Here is a 19,380-nt window from a genome sequence, read left to right on the forward strand (position 1 = left end):
AAATGGCCTCTAAGTGCCTTTCTAGCTCTAGATCATCCCTCTCATCCTTGTGTGCTGCTTTTGAACCTAGACAGTTCACTTTTATTTTTACAGAATGCTGGTTCTGACTCTCACAAATTTCACTTCACCTGCAACAGATTCATCGGAGAACTAAAGAGATTCGAAGTGCACTCACTTGAGCATTTCCCTATATGTCTTCACTACTATTCATAATTAACCACATACAAAGTCTGTTTTTAAAGCCATAATATTCTCTTCATTCCAGTAATGTCACAGATAATGGAAGAAAGGCTGTAAAACAAGCATATTCTATTTAATTCTTCCTTCTTATACCCCTCCTTTCTACATACCCCCCTCAACCCTCCAACACATTTAATTCAGGTTCGAAGAATACAACCAAAATGGATAACACTGTGAATATGGGTGATATATAAGGACATAGTAGCTTTCCTTAAATTTACATAGTGTAGGAGACCTGTCTTCTTCACCCTACTCAACAGAAAGGGGAAGAAGAAGGGCTACTTCAGCTGTCTTCAGGCAAATCTTTCCTTCAGACTACAACAGAAAGTCATTCAGATAAAGCTGGTTTTGCAGCCTTCTGTACAGAAACCAAATATTCAAAAGGCAAAACATTTAACACACTAACCTTTTGCCTCTGAGACCATGCTTTAAGTTTGAGGCCAAGTTCATGTCCCTGCTAAAATGAGCTTGTTGATCTTTGTTCAGTCCCTGGTGATCACTTGTCCACATTGTGAAACTGCCCATTAAACTTGGTTTTTGTTTTAACATAGAAAAGTGTGGAGTATAATGTTAAAAGATATGGTTCCTCATTTACCAAAGGAAACCGTACAATAGTCCTTTTAGGACTTCAAGAACCTTAAAAGAATGATATTGATGGGAGAAACCAAAGTAGTCTGTTGTGAGGAAGGTAGCAGAGAAAGAATTATTCTCCTGGAGGGCTGAATTCAAATATGAGAACAAATTACAAGTTGAATTTGATAAACTCAGGATACCTACCCCACTTCCTGTCACAATGATAACGACATAGTCTCTTTTGTTTTCTTCTTCTCAAGACGTGGCCAAGGCTGGAGGAGACAAGAAAAGAGAAGCAGCCACTTGAGTTGTTTGTTAGAACTGAGAAATCCAGGTAACATTGCATAATCCAATCTCTGCCTGGCTGGAGGCATTCTAGGGGTTCCTCACTTATACTGCATCACCTCCTCAAATTGCATTTCCTTTCTGGTTTTTAATTTTTTGGTAGAATTCTTTAAAATTTATTTTATTTTTAATTTATGGGATAAAACAAGCATTTCTATAACATAGTGTAAAAAAAAGATCATACGTGAAACAGAAAATCTAATATGTACAACTTGCTATCCCATTTACATATAAAATACATTTATATATGTACATATATAATTTATACATAATAAATTTCTTTTTTTTCTTTTTTTCCCCCTGAATGTCCTCCCACCTCCTGCCCTCCCCCAACACAGTACCATGAGGCACAACTCCTAAATAAGTAGAATTAACCAGGATCTTTGCCCAGCAGTGTGGGATAAACAACACTGACCACGTCAAAATATGTGGGTTCAATCTTTTCTCAGCTTCTTTCAATCAATCAACTTTTCATTCAATCAATTAATAAATATTTATTAAGCACATATTCCTATCTACTACTACCATGTGCTTTAGATAAACTTTGAATTTATCTAAGAGAGTCTCTTTGAGACTCTCTACCTCTAGTAACATTAGACTCCATGGCTGTTGAAGTCCTTACCATCTCCAGACCTGTGAGCCCATAAAGACAGTAGATAAACATGGTATAGAGTAGTAGAGAGAACAATGGACTGGGTAGCAGGAGATTTGATTTCTTGTCCTGGTTCTACCCAGGTGCAGCTAGGTGGCAAATGAAATAGAGTGTTAGAGTCAGGAAGACTTATCTTCCTGAGTTCAAATCTGGCCTCAGAAACTTACTAGCTGTGAGACCTTGGACAAGTCACTTAACTCTGTTTGCCTCAGTTTCCTCACCTGTAAAATCAGCTGAGGAAGGAAATGACAAACCACTCCAGTACCTTTGCCAAGAAAACTTCAAATATGGTCACAAAGAGTTGGATGGGAGTAAACAACAAACCAGGTTCTGCCCAGTCGATGACCCCTAAGAAAGCCGTTTCCCCTCTGTAGGCTTGTTTCCTCATCTGTCAAGTGGAAGAAGAAACAGACTATCTGACCTTCAAAGCACCTTCTCCCAGAGCAGGTCAAAGCTTCCGTACTGATACGGAGCGAGAGTTACCCTTCAATGTCCACTGTGCTACCAGCCGGGGCAAGATAGGGAATAGGGATAGGGATAGTCTTTAAAAAAAAAAAAGTCCCTTCAAGCTTTTAGCATCGTATGAATGAGCTGTATGCATCCTCATTTACATGGGGTGACAGGGATCACACTGACTGTTTTGAAGCGGGCAAGTGAACACTCGCATCCTGGCTGTTTATCCTAGGTCTTGGTGCTCTTCCCATCATGTTAACTGTCTTCACATCTTTGGAACAAGAATGAATCACCCAAATGTGGAACAAAGAGGAAATGGTCCATTAACATATTGCAAGGTTGAGTGGTTCCCTTAATGTCGGGAACCCTGGGAGCACAACTTGGAGAAGTACTCTTACCCTGAGGTGGAGTTATAGCCCTAGGGGCCAATTCCCTTATCACTGTAACTGTTCACAGCTCAGCTTGTCAAGTAATTTAAAGAGAACTGCTTAACCAGACCCCGATTTTAGTGATGTAAAATTAGTACTCAACCATTCACAGAGATTTGCACATCTTTTACCAAATTAGCATGACAGAATTACAGAAGTTAATGATAGAAAAAAAAAAAGGAGAATTATTGGGTCACTTAGTCTGTTGGGCAGGATGGATGCTCCCTAGATTTGCTACTGCTATTCTGTTCAAATGACAGAGAAGGGGAATTGAGGTCACCACCAACCAAGGACAGAGGCTGGTACCTTTAGGGAAAGGAAAGCTGAGGGGGAGGGGGCAGTCAGACCTGCGATTTCATCTATCTGGTGCAGAAACTTCCTAAACCAATGCAGATCAACATTCCTTCTGTAACCCACAGCCTGGGGAACTGAGGTTAAGTGACTTGCCCAAAGTATGTGTCACAGTAAAAGTAGGTGTCAAAGGCTCAACTTAACCAGGGTTTTAATGACTCTCAAACCAGCCCTCGGTTTCTGAACTCTTCCATAAATTTTTCTGAACTCTTCCATAGTGTGGTACAATATTTTTTAAAATTTATATTAAATAGAATTCATACAGTTGTTAAAGTGCAAATTTCTTTGTTCAGGCTTTCACCCTGATCAATGAGGTAAAACTCAGGAAAAGAGAATTTAAAGGAGTTTATTAAAAGGCCAAGGCAAGAAAGAAATTTTTGACTATAGCTGAGATCAGGCAAGATTGGACTGTTGTCCTCCTCCCACCCCCAGACTTTTAAAGACAACCTTATGTAATAAGGTTGACAATAATAAGTAAGACGATCTGATAGGTACACGTCACCAAAAGGGGATTTCAGCTTAGCTCCTCCCTAAGTATTTAGATTGGCTCACATTTCAAATGAGGAAGTAGGGGTGAGCATGCGTGGTAGGTGCTGCCTTGTACTGCATAGAAGGGCATGGGAGTCTCTTGCTAAGAAGATATAATTATAGCGAGCATGCACGTGCTACCTAGCATGGATCCAAGTACAAGTCGCACACAAGCTGATCCCACCCCCAGCTGACTACCAAATACTAGGGGGACAAGCAGGACTGGGAACGACAGGGGTTGTTACATAAATTTCAATACAACATTATCCTGTCTTAAATTGCTATCTTTTGATATACGGAGAAAGTTTAGGAACCAGACTTTCTTACTTTGAATAAGTCATAGTTTAGGGTTTGGGATTTGTTTTTAACCCATACAACAGTGTGGGGCAGTAAAAAGAGTTCTGAATTGTGAGTCAAAGGACCTAAGTTTGAATCCTACCTCAGCTACTATCTGCCTGTTTGACCTCGGATTAGTCACCTTTCTTCCTTGGGTCTCAGTCTATTTTTCCATTAAATGAGGGGTTGGACTAGGTAACTCTAACTGAGGTCCCTTCCTCTATAAAATCTATATCTGAGTAGCATAATACCTATCCCCGTAGAGAGGTAGCTTACGGGTTTAGTGTCAGTAAAACCTGATTTCAGATTCCCCTCCTGGCACTTAACTAGCTTTGTGACCCTTGGTAGGTCATTTAACATTTCTACCTTTATATTCTTTAAGAAAATAAATTGTTAAGACTGAAATCTGCACGCCAAAGAAATTAGAGTTCCTCAATGATACCCATGATTTTACTATAAGGACGGCAGCTCTAGAATTCTATGATATAGTGAGACTTAGGAATATGCCCTTAATTGTGAAATGAGGGAGGTTGAACGACCTCATCTCTAGGGTGGCTCCTGGTTCTGCATCCTACGATAATGTCATGTAAGGGTCACCATGATATAGTGCATTTAGTGAGTGCTAGATGCTAATCTCTGCTCTACTGCTCAATGGCTGTGTCCCTTTGGACAAGCCACAGCCTCCCTAGGTCTCTGTTTCTTCATATGTGAAATGAGGGAATTGGACTAAATGATTTCTAAGGAAACATTCACATCTGAACATCTGTAACAGTCTGTGCACAGAATGATTCAACCACAATTTCATCATAATATCATAGCTTTAGGGTTGAGATCTTAGAGGCCATATAGGCAAATATACTTACAAATGAGGAGACGGAGGCTCAAATGTTCTGGCCAGGATTTGAACCTAGGTTTTCCTAATTCGAAGTCTAGTGCTCTATCCTCTCATCCATGTTGACTCTCAAATTTGACCTTTAAATCCCTCTATCGAGTTGTTTAAGAAGAGAATGGACTGTCCAAATGGTTTACATATTTTCTGACGGTAGCCCCTATCAGATCAATTCCTGAGTGCCAGTTTTACAGTAGAAGGCTTTATGGTATTTGTTTCCTTAGGTCTTTCTTCAGCATGGATTGCTGACTAAGGAAATAGAAAGGGAATTATGAAATAGCTGTTATTCAGTTCAAAGGTAAAAGATTATCCATTCCACTCTATCAGAACTCACTTCCTTAAATGGGGTCATCAAGTAACAGGAGTGCTAGAAGTGGAACTGTGCTGAAGTGGCATCCCCGATGAAAATGGACCCCAGGATTCAAGGACAATTGGAGCCAGAAAGCCCCCACTGCCCTGGGGTCCCCACGTTCTATTCCCAATTCCTACATAATGGATTAATGCACTAAATAGGATGATACTTTACTCTAATCTGCATTTTCTACTCAGTTGCAAGCATGCCTTGGGCATCTTTCCATGAGGCAAGCATAAAAATGAATCACTAAGCTCTCCAATAGTCTGCAGTGGTGTAGTAGATAGAATCCTGGTCTCAGAATCGGAAGACCTGGATTTAATTCCCATCTCAGACTCATACTGCCTTTGTGACCCTCATCAAGTCACTTAATCTCTCTCAGTGAACTACATATACTCCAGAAGTGCTCATACTCTAAGGTGGAGTTAGATTACTAGAGGCCAATTCCCTGAGATTCTAGAATCATTTAACAAGCATTCATTAGGTGCTTACTATGTGCCAAGCACTGTGCTAAGTGCTAAAGACACAAAGAAAGGCAGTCTCTGTCTTCAAGGGGCTCATTTTCTAATGGGGGAGACAATATGCAAACAACTATATACATACAAGATATATAGTGGGCAAATGTGAGATAATCGCAGAAAAAAAATACTAGCTGGGAGAGAGGAAGTTTTCTTCCGCAAGGTAGGATTTAAAGTGAATCTTGAAGGAAACCAGGATATTCGGGAGGCAGAGTTGATGAGGAAGAGTGTTACTGGCATGGGAGACAGCCAGACATGGAATTAGGAAAGGGGGAAATGTGTGAGGAACAGCACTTATGCAGTATTTGCTATGTGCCAGGCACTGTGCTAAGAAACACTTAAATACTGAGAATAAAAATATATATGCAAAGAAGGTAGTTTCTAAGCTCATCAAGGAGATTGCATCACAACAGGGGAAAATAACACATAAAAAGGAACCAGAAGGTGTTCTGGCAAGGGGTGAGGTGGAAAAGTCCAGACAGTCAAGAGTAGAGCCAGGGGAGGAGGGAGCATGGATGGCCTGAGTACTTCATAATTGTGGCCCTAGGCACAAATTCATCAGAGGAGGACAAGAATAAAGAATGATTTTTCCCCCTTTCTCTTAACTCATTCTTTATTTGCCTTTCTTTACTTCCTCACTTCCTTTCTGCTCCCTGATTCACTCACCACTTTTCTGTATTTTCCCTCTTTACTTTTCTTCCCTTTTTTTCTTTCTCTCTTCCTTTCTTTTTTCCTTTCCCCTTTCCTTTTCCTCCCTTCTTTCATGCCTCCCTCCCTTCCTTCCTTCCATTCACCAGAGTTTGATCCAATCTTCATATTATGCTCATGGCTCTTTGGTGTATATAAAGATAAATGAGACACAGATCCAATCCTCAAAGCTTACAGTCTAGTACGGAAGAGGATACATACCCATAATATCTATAATGCAAGACAAGATATGATAAACTTGAGTGGTACATAGTGCCACTGGAAGTGCCATGGAGAGATCACTTCTTGCTGGAGAGATCCAGCCCCTTCAGAGTAACTTTCCTAAGCTTGAAAAAGAGAAATGTATTTAACAGGACTCATGACACTTAGATTTGATTTTTACTTCATCAAATACTTAAGGCAAATAAATAGAAACAAAGAATAGAACAGAATGGCAACTACTATCTGTGTGATTATGTCAATAAATTTAGTTCTTTTGATTGTTGAATTCCCTCAGTTTATTTTTTTCACATTCTATCTGTGGAGTTGCATTAATATTAAATTAGGCACTTAGGTGCTTTCCCCACATCCCACCATATTCCCACAGAGCTGATCTGAGTGTGGAATTCACACTGACTTCAAAAGAAATTTTGTAGTTAGAATGTGAAACAAGGCAAGAAGCCAGCCCATGGATGTTAAACATGAAGGGTTTGAGGATCAGAAATGTAGGAGAAAAGATATTGTATGAATGATCAAGATATAACAATGACAAAAGGTGTTACAAAGCTATCTTAATTTCTCCATGTTGATACTAATGCCTATCTCCCATCAATTATCCAGAAATGTTTTATGAAGGAAAGAAATGGTATTGTAAGGGTTGGGGGTGGGTATAGGTTGAACTCTTAGGAAGATTCAAATATAGGGACAAAAATAGAGATAAAGAAACACACAACTACATGAGAAGCAGCATGATTAAAGTGAAGAGAAAGTTGGCCTTAGAGTCAGGAAAACGTGGGTTTAAGTCTTGCCTAGCAGGGTGATCTGGATAAGTCACTAAGCCTCTTGGTGTTCCAGGAAATTATCTAAGTCTACAAGTTACAAAGACGTTTTCAACCTGTACTATTACTTCATAATTGTTGTCCTTTCATGAATGAAACCATACGTCCAGACAAACTCTATATGTAGATTTCCTCTGATTCCATACCAGAAGTTACTCACGTTGATGAAATCATACTGTAAGGATCTGTACTCTCTCTCTCTCTCTCTCTCTCTCTCTCTCTCTCTCTCTCTCATACATATGCATATGTATGTGACTGTATGTTTATATAAGTATTATATATGTATATGAATGCATATGTACATAATAAATATATACACAAACTTATATACATCAACACATATGCCCAAACAGAAACATATTAAAATAAATACATTTAAGTACAGATGGCCATGAAATTGGACATAATGTTCATAAGGTGGAAAATATCCTGTCCAGGCACTGCCCTGATTACTGTTGTTTTTCAGTTGTGTCTGACTCTTCATGACCCTGTGGACCATGGCACGCCAATACAGTCTTCTTGGCACAGATACTGGAGCACTTTGCCATTTCTTTCTCCAGTGGCTTAAGGCAAATAGAGGCTAAGTGGCTTGCTCAAGGTCACACAGCTGGTACATGTCTGAGGCTGGATTTGAACACAGGTCTTCCTGACTCCAAGCCCAGCATGCTATCCATTGAGCCATCTAGCTACCCCTAATTAGTAGACCCCGTATGATACAAGTATCATTTCACCTTCTTATTTGTTTCACTTCCCATGTAACTTTTATATGAGATCTTGAAAATTACTAATACTGCATTCTTCCCTCTCACAAACAAATTGTGCACTAGTGACTTAAGAACTGCATGCTATTCTGCACTTGCAATGAAGAGGGAAAAATCAGTTAGGAAATATGTATAAGCCTCATGTTTCCATGAACTTCCAAGTGGTGATTAAGAAAAATAAAAGGAAATGAAAAATGCCTCCAACCCTGTCCTTTAAATTTGTTCCCATAATATACAGCTACTAATAATCAACACTTCTGTAACACTTCACATTTTCAGCACATTTTAATACTGAATGCCAAAGGCAACACCTACTACAAGAATTATTTTCTGTGCCTTAATTCCACAAGGCTGCAAGAACAGTATAATGAGCTCTGCTTTTTGGGAGGTTTATTTTTATTTATTAACACGCTCTCCACCAAAAGTCTCACTCTCAAGCCTTGTTGAAGTATGGCGGCATCCCTCGGTTCTCCAAGATTATGTCAAGGGAATGAATACTTTGGCAGGGCTCGTCAAGTTTCAAATAGAGATCTGGCAACTATAACAAACTGAATGCGTGTTACCCAATGACCCATGTAGCTAATTTTGAAGAGTCATACTACCAAAGCGTTAACCAGCGGGGGATGAATTTTGACAGACAACAGTAAAACTGTTGATTAATGCACTACAATATACATTATTGGAGGGGACCCCTATTATGACAAAATTCCACTCCCATAAAGTAGCTCATATCCTCTATGCAACTGGATAAACTTCAAACATTTCTATGTAAGGAACGTCCACCCCTCCTTCTTTGCTTATTAACATCCTACCCATCTTTGAAGGTTCAGTTTGAATGGTACCTTCCAGAAGCATAGAACCACAAAAAATCAGCATTGACCAATCTCATACCTCAACAAGAATCCCCTGTAATGCATCCCCAACAAGTGGTCATATAGCCTTTCCCTGAAGTCCTCTAGTGTGAGGGGGATGAATTATCGTCTCTCCAGGAAGGTCATCCTACTTTTGTATAACTTTATTGACTGGATTGGGGGCAGCTAGGTGGCGCAGTGAGTAGAGCACCGGCCTTGGAGTCAGGAGGACCTGAGTTCAAATCTGGCCTCAGACACTTGACACATGTACTAGCTGTGTGACCTTGGGCAAGTCACTTAACCCCAAGTGCCCTGCCAAAAACAAAACTTTATTGACTGGAAAACTTTTCCTTGCATTGAAACTGAATAAAATTAGAAAACCTTCCTTGATTCTTCCTCTTCCCCAGGAATTCCTACCTCAAACCTCATATTGTACTTTGATTTGTTAATTCTATAATGATCTTCTCATACAATACTGAATGTTATACTTACCTGTTAGTATCTTATTCCCCTACTAGGCTATAAGGTTCTTGGGGGCAAGGAGCATGTGTTAATCTAAAATTTTCATCTCGTCTCCCTGATGTACACAGTGTTCTCTGTACACAGAAGGTGTTTAACAAATGGTTGCAGTTGTTCTAATGTTTCTTTTAAAAGTAAATGGAGGCTAGGAATTAATCTACCCAGGCATGTACTTTTGGGCTTGCTGTTCTTGAAGTCCAGTGCTTGTTATACGTAAAAGCTCTAGAGCTAATGGATTGTATTTTATTGTCATAATTAACTTGAGATCCAGGAATAAAGGTGAGATGTAAGTATTACCCATCCTAGTCATCACAGACATAACAAACCTTCACATTCTTTGTTCCTATAGTCCAAAAAAATCTGAAGGTCTTTAACAAACGGTAGCCTACTTCTAACACTCCTAAATGCTTAAAGTCTTCTTTTTGAACCAGCTTTGACATAGCCAGCAGTCATAGTGTTATTACAGCTAGAGAAACAGATGCTAGGGAAAGATAAAGTTGTCCAAATATATAGGGTAAATCAGAGGTGAGCCTAGAACTATGATCCTGTTTTTTCTCCCTATCTCATTAAAATCCTTTTCTGCTTGATCACATGATCTTTCATAGCCACTAGAACTTACTTATCTTTTTTCCTGGTTTATTTTAATGTTTTATAAATCCCTTTGTAGAATAAGATAGATAATATCTGTAATGAAATTTTTCATCAGCATAGGCTATGCAAATATCTTCATTCTTGAAGGCCACTGAACTTCTATGGGCACCTGATAAATGATTTGGTGGGAATCCTCCCGTCTATCCAATTTATGTGGGCAATGTATACAGCACCCCTACCCCTCCAGCTCAACTCTCTCTCCCCCAAATATCAGTTCAATAAATAATTTCATTGACTCACAGAACTCAGATTTGGAAAATACAGCAGTGGCTATCCAGTCTAACCCGTGCCTGACCAAGACTCCACTCTGTAATATACCCAACAAGTGGGGATCCATTCATTACTTGAAGACCTTCAATTATGGGGAACTCAGTTCCTCCCAATGCAGCCCATTACACTTTTGGATGTCTCTAATTCTCAAGATACTTTTCCTACACTAAACCTAATTTTTTTTATCTGATACTTCCACTTAAAACACCATGGTAGCTGTCAGAAAGCTATAGAACATTATTAATGATAACTTGCATGAAAAAATAATGTAAAGATATAATGAAGGAAAGATACATCTAGAAAAGGACATAGGCTGGTCATGTGGCAAGTGTGAGGGATCCCAGTTGAATGGCCTGAGATGATACAATGATACTTGCAAAAAAATATTAAACATCTTAGGAAGGCCCTCAGCCTATTGATTGTATCCTCTTCGTGCAGTTTATGGAAAGACGTGGGCAACAATCACACAGGATAAGAAAGTATGGATAGATTGTAATGGCACTAGTAGAGAGTCTCATTCATTCGTTTTTGTCTTTCATTACCCCAAGAGGACCAAAATGATGTCGCAATGTCAGGGTCAATGTACAGTGTGTCTCACTGTGGCTAATCAGACCAGTACAAGCTCAGAGGGCTCTACCATAAGTTGGGCACAACTAGTCCATATTAACATTTGGGATGGGATGGAGAGCCTACCCATACTGAAAAGATTATCACCTCCCAAAGTTGTCAAATGAGTACCTGTTGTCTCATACTGTTCTTTCATATTGAACTTGTAGTACACTGAAACCCCCAGGTCTTTTACATATGGACTTTTATCTAAGCATATCTCTCTCATCCTGTACTTGTGTATTTTTTTTAAACACAAGAACAGGGTTTTATATTTCTATTTCTCAATTTATATTTTGCTTCTATTTATCCATTCATATTTATTATATTTCATATTATTATTTTTGGTCCAATATTGTAGCATGTCAATATCTGTTTGGATTCTGATTCTGTCATCCAGTATGTTGTTAGGTATCTCTTCCAATTTCATGTCATCCGCAAATCTGATAAGCATGTAATTATTCTTTCATTCAAATCATTGAACAAACAAACAAAAACAGTGAGCAGAACGGAGTTAAGGGCAGAGTCCTACAGCCCTGCAAACATCTCTTTCTGGATTGGCATCAGTTTGTCACTCTTTATTCTTCAGTTCTAGTTCCAAAGCTACTAGTTCCAAATTCACCTATGAATATTTTTCTTTCCACTTTTTACACAAATATGCCAGGGGAGATTTTTCTTCACTGAAATCCAAATATATGCCTACAGCAGCACCCTGAGGTGCCAGTGTAGTTATCCTATCAAAAAGAGAAATGAGCTTAGTATGAAATAACTTGTTTTTGATGAACTCACATGCTGCCTCATAGGGATCAATTTCTGAAGTGTTCAGGTAGTCAGTCAATTAACCAGCAAGTATTTATTAAACCTTACTATGTGCCATCATTATACTCAATACTGAAAATAAAGACCAAGACAAAAATAAAATAGCAAAATAGTCCCTGCCCTCTGTGAATTTATGTTCTTTTGAGAAAGAACATGTACCTATTTGAGTATTGAAAAAAAATACAATGACATTGCAGGGATAGAGGACAAGCAGCTTGGGGTAGGGGTAGGGAAGAAAGGCCTCAGGTGACTTTAGCTCTGCTTTGAAGGGAACTATGGATTCTAAAACAAAAAGGTAAGAAGAGATTGTGTTCTAGGCACTGGGGATAGTCTGTGCAAAGGCACAAGGGGAGGAAATAGTGTCACGAGTGAGGAAAGCCAAATTGACCAATTATGTAGTGCTTTAAGTTTTGCAAAGAGCTTTACAAATACTATCTCACCTGATCCTCACAACAACTGTAGGAGGTGGGTGCTATTATTACCACCACTTTATAGATGAGGACACTGAGGCAGACCACAGACTTGGTCACAAGGCTAGTAAGTGTATAGAGCTGGATTATGAACTCAAATCTTCCTGACTCTGGGTCCAGTGTTATGTCCTCTGTGTTACATAGTCCGGAAAGATAGCGTTCAGGTGAGAGGTAATGAGGGACACCTTTTCTAAACCCTTTTTAAAAGAAGGATGACTTTATCTGCTTCTAGTCCTATGGTGTTGTCCTGCTCTCCAGATTTTTTCAGGGATCATTGACATTGGCTCAGCAGTATGGTATGTCTTGAAATTCTTTTATACCATTGAATGTAGTCAGCTGAATTTGATTTCTCTAATTCTTTCAGAGAAGCTAAGTGTTCTCTTACCATATCCTGACATTTCACATTTTAGTTCTCTGTTAACCACTTTCCTTCCTAGTTTTAAGAACATTCTCCTGTATAGAAAACAGCACCAAAAAGGGGAGCTAAGTAATTCTATCTTTTTTTCTATCATCTTTTGTCATTATTCCTTTTATTTCAAGCATCTATTCTACCTCTTATTTGAGTTTCATGTTGTTCCCATATAGTTTAGAATTCTTTTTGGTTGTCTATAGTATTCATTATCAGCCCATTCTGAATCCCAATTATCCTCAGTTACTCGCTGTGAATTCCATTTTCTGAACCTGGTCTTAAAAATCTGAAATGGTTGATGAGAACCATGAACCTACATCAAGTTCCACTTTCTCTTCCTCATTGAAACAATTTATGTTGTCAGAATTTCATTCCTGAGAGCATCATATATTTTTTGAGTTGACTTCTGTTATAAAATCATAGACCATGGAATCTTGCCTACCCTTTTCTCTGAATTCTTTGAAATCACTAGTCTAACATCTAAGGTGAACATCACAATATGCTAAGCTTTCCTTTTCTTATTAATCATAATCTCTAAGATGATGCCAGTGCTTTCTACTTTGTAATCAAAGATGCTTCAGTCATGTAACTGGTATGTAGATTTTTTCTCCCAGCACTAGATTTGACCTTGAAAAAAAATACCATGCAGAGATAGACCAATTCTATTCCCTTTTTATAGAAAGAAATTTTCTTCTTCATAAAATAACAGAATCTCAGAGTAAAAGAGAACTCTGGGACTATTGAATTCAAGCTGCCCCTTGCTCAGAAACCCCTCTACTGTATGCCAGAGTAGCAGTAAATCATTAGATCTCTAGTGATCTCAGATTTCTACAATTTTCGACTATGCATCCATACCAGAAAAAAAGTTTGCAATGCAACCCCAAATACATGTATATGATTTATTTATATGCCCCTTTCTCTATTACATACAACTCTTAAATAAGTGCTTATGAACACCAAGAAACAATGAGTTTTTACCTTGTTTGTAAAGGACAGTCCTGTAAGAGATCACACCAATAGCGGTAAATAAGCAAAAAAACTACCTTAATCTACATTCCGCTTCATGCCATTTCCACCTCCTGAATTTTACATCATTCATATTTATTTATAAATGAGACAAGTGTACTACTGTATAAAATATCGTGTGTATTATAAAACATAGCCAAAAAGAAATGAACAAAGAGATAAAGATGAAGTAAACAGTATTCTAAAACAGATTTTTAAAAACCTATTTGCTCTCACTAAAGTTATTAATAATAATATTTTAATGAGAACTTAATGACTGGATATGATTAATTATTTTTGGAAATCTTGATTTAGCACTTTGTGATACAACACTTCAAAGGTATGGTGCTAAGTTGTTTATTTCCTTGCTTGATTTTAATGGCTTGCATTGCTGAGATAAGAAGAATTTACAGACTCTAATTGCTAGAATGCACAAAATAGCATATTTTAAAGATGGTAGGGTGATTTGTAGGTGAAAAAGTATTGTTTTAATCTCCATCTCATTATACTCAGAAGTGTTCTTCAATAACCCTGAAAAAAACTTAAAACCTGGAAAACAATGTTTAGTTCCTGGAAGTACCGCCTCCTGTAAAAGGCTTTTCTCAGGTTCCCCCAGTTGTTAGTTTGCCTCTATCTGCATCTCTGTCCCCCAACCTCTATTTACCTTGCATTTATTTTATATATTTTTTTGAATTTACTTATGTGTCTGTAAACTGGAGTTTAAGCCTATAGGTCTGCATAACAATCTGTTTATTGGATTAGGGTGTTGAGCTTTGAGTAATAATTCTCCCTACCATTAAGGAGAGTTTTAATCCAGGTAAGCTCCCTGAGGACAGGCACCATTTTGCATTTCTCTTTGTAACCTCTTGTAGTAGTAATTTAGATTTGAAGATCTTTCCTACCCATTAATAGGCCATGTGACCTGCTTATGTCACAGGAAGCCTAAGTCACATGTGGTGGGAAGAGCATCCTGACAGGAAAAGGAAGTTATGTCACAGAAAATGGAGAGAGAGAGGGAGAGAGAGAGGGAGAGAGAGAGAGAGGAAGAGAGAGAGGGAGAGAGAGAGAGAGAGAAAGAGAGAGAGAGAGAGCAGTTATGGCTGCTAATGGCCTCTGTCATGATAGTTAGAACTGAACAGGCTGACTTAGCTGTACTGTGAGTTTGTGTTTGGGAAAGACACCAGCAGGGGGTCAGAGAGGTTTTGGGATGGTGAGGCTCCATGTTGTGATATCATGTTTTAAGTTCCTTGCTGTTATGATAAAGTGGGCTAACTGGCTACGGGAGCTAAACATTTGGTTGTGGGATATGGTTCTCTGGTGTCTGAATAAATGTTATACTTCTTCTACCTTCTTTATGGAGAGTCTCTCATAATTTGTGATACAGAACTACATAAGCATATTCACGATTATTGTTGATGTTGTGTTCATTGCCTTACTGATACACCTCCTTGTACAGTAAGTTTTGTTGTTCTTCAGCTGTTCAGCTGTGCCTGACTATTCATGACTCCCATTTGGGGTTTTCTCTCTGCAAGGATACTGGAGCATTTTGCCATTTCCTTCTCCAGCTCATTTTACAGATGAGGAAACTAAGGCAAACAAGGTTAAGTGACTTGTCCAGGGTCACATAGCTAGTCTGAGACTGGATTAGAGAACTCAGCACTCTATCTACTGTGCTACCTCGTACAGTAAGTAGAAAGGGCTTAATTCAGTTGTTGAATTGGATTGAGCTATCTATATACGTCCCTGTTCTCTATTATATACAACCCTTTCACAAGGGGCTGTGAACACTAAAAATTAATCCGTTTCTACGCCATTTGTAAAGGACAGTCCAGTGGGAGATCACCTAGCAGTCCTAAATAAAGGGGGGAGGTACGGGGGGGGCATCCTTAATCTGATTCTGCTCTATACAGTTTCCACTTCCTGAATTTTACATCTTTCATCCCACCAGTGTTAATGACTATTCCACTAGCATACCTCACCCTCTAAGCACCCATAGGGAACAAAAAACAACTGCATTTTATGGCCATCCTAGGATTCCCTTCCTGTTACAGAAAACACCAGGCCCAACTTTCTAAATATGTGAAGTTCATTAGAGTGGGTATAATGTCAGAAGAAGAAAGGGGGGAAAGGGGGAAGAAGATCCCTTTGTGACCTGGAAAAACAAGGGTGTCACACTTCATCTCACATCCTGAACTTTTACTAGCCCCTCCTCTCCATAAATGAAGCTCAGTTCCTTAGTACTTTGCTGCTGCAAATCAATCTCACATCCATTCTTACTTATTGAAGGATTTATTACACCTCTACCCTCTCTCACGGGTTGTATGGACTTAAGTGTCTGGAGCCCAATCCAGATCTAAGCACAGCCAGGGGAATGAGTTACCTGCCCTTCAGTGCTGTGCTAGATAGGTGGGGGTGAAAATGAGAATAAGAAAAGAAAGGAGGGTGCCCTATATGGAGTCCAAGAACTTGCTTCAGGTATGTTAAGGACAAGCTCTTTTCCTGCTTATTATGGAACTGGGACTAGCAGCATTAACTTGTTTGAACCATCTCCAATAGTGGTCTGTCAGGTGGGTAGGGAACAGAGAGTGCATAAAATTTCCTGCTTATAGAATAAATCTTTCTTCTCTTCTTAGCATGCTAATTCCTACTATGAGCTGCTAAGGAATTGCAATGTATTATACCTTATTTTCCCAATTTTTGCAGTCTCTGGAAGGGTGGAGATGGCTACTGTTAAATCTGACCTATAAACTGAGTGAGGGCATGTATGACAACCAGTGTGCTAAATATTAATAAGCCTTCATTTTCTTATTTTTATTTGAAAAAGAAATAGAAGTTCTGATAATTCCTCCCTCTTGGTTGTCCTGCCTGGCCTTCCCTCCCCCATCCCCATGAATCTTTTTACCCACTCCTGGATGACATAGTCCTACTTTGGAGAAACAGTGCCCTCATATACTTACTACATTTAAAATTAGCCCATTCCATATGGAGATAGCTTTATCAATTGGAAAGTTTTCCCTTATACTGAACCTAAATCTACTTCTCTACAACCTGTATCTATTAAGAGCAAAGTAAAACACATATGATCTTTTTTTAAAACATGGTGACACTTTAGATAGTTCGAGACACTATCATATACCACCCCACTCTCCTACTCCAAGACTTCTCTTCTCCAGGATTCCCACTTCTTCCAACTAATCTTCACATATCATGGCTTTAAGGTTTGGTAAGAAAGAACCTTAAACCCATTTCACTCTGAAGTTCATAGATTGGGCACTACTTAATGGCTACTTTTTGGGGCCTCCTGGCTCAGAGTAAATGTAAATAGCAAATGTTTCTCTTTTGGCCAGCAACCCTGAGGGTATTCCCCTCTCAGTTTGATTTTTTTTTTAATTAAAAGGGCCATCCCTTGACTCACTTCTTAAAGAGGGATATTCACTGAATGGATGTTTACCTCACTCAAAGTGAGTACATGAAAAGGCCTTAGCCTAAAAGGGCCAGGGTCTCCCATTGCATCCTGGGCCATCTCTAGTCATCCTGATGATTATCTGGCCTCTGGAGCCAGATGGCTCTAGAGGAGAAAGTGGGGCTGGTGACCTTGCACAGCCCTCCCTCACCAAATCAAAGTCAAGTGCAAGTCATGTCATCATTTCCCTGACATCATGGTCCTCTTCGAAAACGAAGGACAAACACAACAACAACATATATCACAATCTTGAGGCCTCTCACCATACTAGTGGGGAAATCTCCCTTTCCCTCCTCTTACTTTCCTTTTGGTCCTGTTTCAAGAGAGTTTGTTAGCAATATGACTACACATTACATATTGTTTGTCATTCAGTAACAGAGGGTCAGTAAATCTCCATCTAGTGTCAGAGAAAGCTACAGATGTTTCCATCCATGTCACTGATGAGTGTTTTATTTCTTAAACTCAATTCAATTCCCAGCTCCTGATTTTTGAATTAGTAATAAAAAGATTTAGTGCATTAACATTTGCAAAGATCTTTACAAATAGTTTCTAATCTTATTTTGACAATCCTAGGAGATGGGTGCTTTACAATCCCCATACAGATGACGAAACTGAAGCAGATATTGGTCAAATAACCAGGGTCACATAGGTATTAAGTGCCTGGGTCTGAATTTGAGCTCAGGTCTCCCTTACTCTGTCTAACAATCTATCTACTCCAGCAGCTAATTTTAGGAGGGGCAATAGTTTGCAAAGTGTAATGCATCGGGGATACTACAAAGTGTTCACAAACCAATATAGAACTTCTATCTCCTCCAACGCAAAAGAGAAGGGATCAAGATTAGAGATCAGTGTGACCATATCAGCCATTCTAAAGAGAATGACTTAAAAAGCCTTTAAGAGATTCACAAACAGACACCATCACCAAAACCCTGCCTTCCTCCTGATTTCCCAGTTTTACTTGATCCATTCTACCTGTCATGTAAATTTAATACTTAGGAGTCTTCTTTGGATCTTCCCTCTCCTTCACTCCTCATGTATGATCAATTGCCATTATCCTTCCACAATACACTTCACATTCATCCCCTTCTTTCCATGAATACTGAAATCATACTAGTTGAGGTCCTTATCAGTTGCCCATATTATTGTATTGGCCCCCTAATTGGTTTCCCTGCTGCTAGTCTGCAATACATCCTTCTCAAAGCTACCAGAATATTATCACTAAGACATGAGTCTGGACATATCACTCCTCTTCTCAAAAAACATCAGTGATTCCCTACCTCCAGGAGATAAAATAAAAATTCCTTTGTCAATCAGTCATTTCTCAGTTGTGTCCTACTCTTTATGACCCCATTTGGGGTTTTCTTGGCAAAGATACCTGAGTGGTTTGCTATTTCCTTTTCCAGCTCATTTTACAGATGACGAAACTGAGACAAGCAGAGCTAAATGACTTGCCCAGGGTCACACAGCTAGTAAGTATCTTAGGCTAGATTTGAACTCAAGAAGATGAATCTTCCTGACTTAAGGTCTAGTACTCTATTAACTGCAGCGCCTAGCTACCCTAAAAACTCCTTTGGCTCATATTTAATACCCTGTACAATCTTTTTCTAATCCAGATGTTTTGTTATCCTCTTTCACACCCTCCATATTCTAGACAAAACGGCCTACTAAATTTGACATGAACTTTCCTTGACTTGACCATCTCCTACCTCCATGCATTTATTCAAACTGTCTCCCATGCCTGGAATATACTCTGTCTTCTAAAAGGCAAATGTATTTTAGAATCTGTCTTTCCTTCAGACTTATTCAGGTAATATGTTTTTCTATATGTAGGTCAAATCTTGTCATTTCTATCTTCATAACATAACTAATTACGTCCCCATCTCTCCACTCACACATCTCTCATCGTCTTTCACCTGGGTTATTGCAACCATCTTCTAATTACCTCACACTTCTACCCACTCCAATCCATTCTCCACTCAGTTGCCAATGTGATTTTCCAAAACTATAGATTTACTCAATAAATCACAGTGGCTATTACCTCTAGGATCAAATATAGTCATATGTTATGGCATTTAAAGCCCTTTACCACCTGGCTCCTTCATACCCTTCCAGAAGGGGTACAGGCTCTGGAAACCCCCTTGAACTC

Source organism: Trichosurus vulpecula, chromosome 1, assembly GCF_011100635.1.
Source record: "Trichosurus vulpecula isolate mTriVul1 chromosome 1, mTriVul1.pri, whole genome shotgun sequence".
Classification (NCBI taxonomy): domain Eukaryota; kingdom Metazoa; phylum Chordata; class Mammalia; order Diprotodontia; family Phalangeridae; genus Trichosurus; species Trichosurus vulpecula.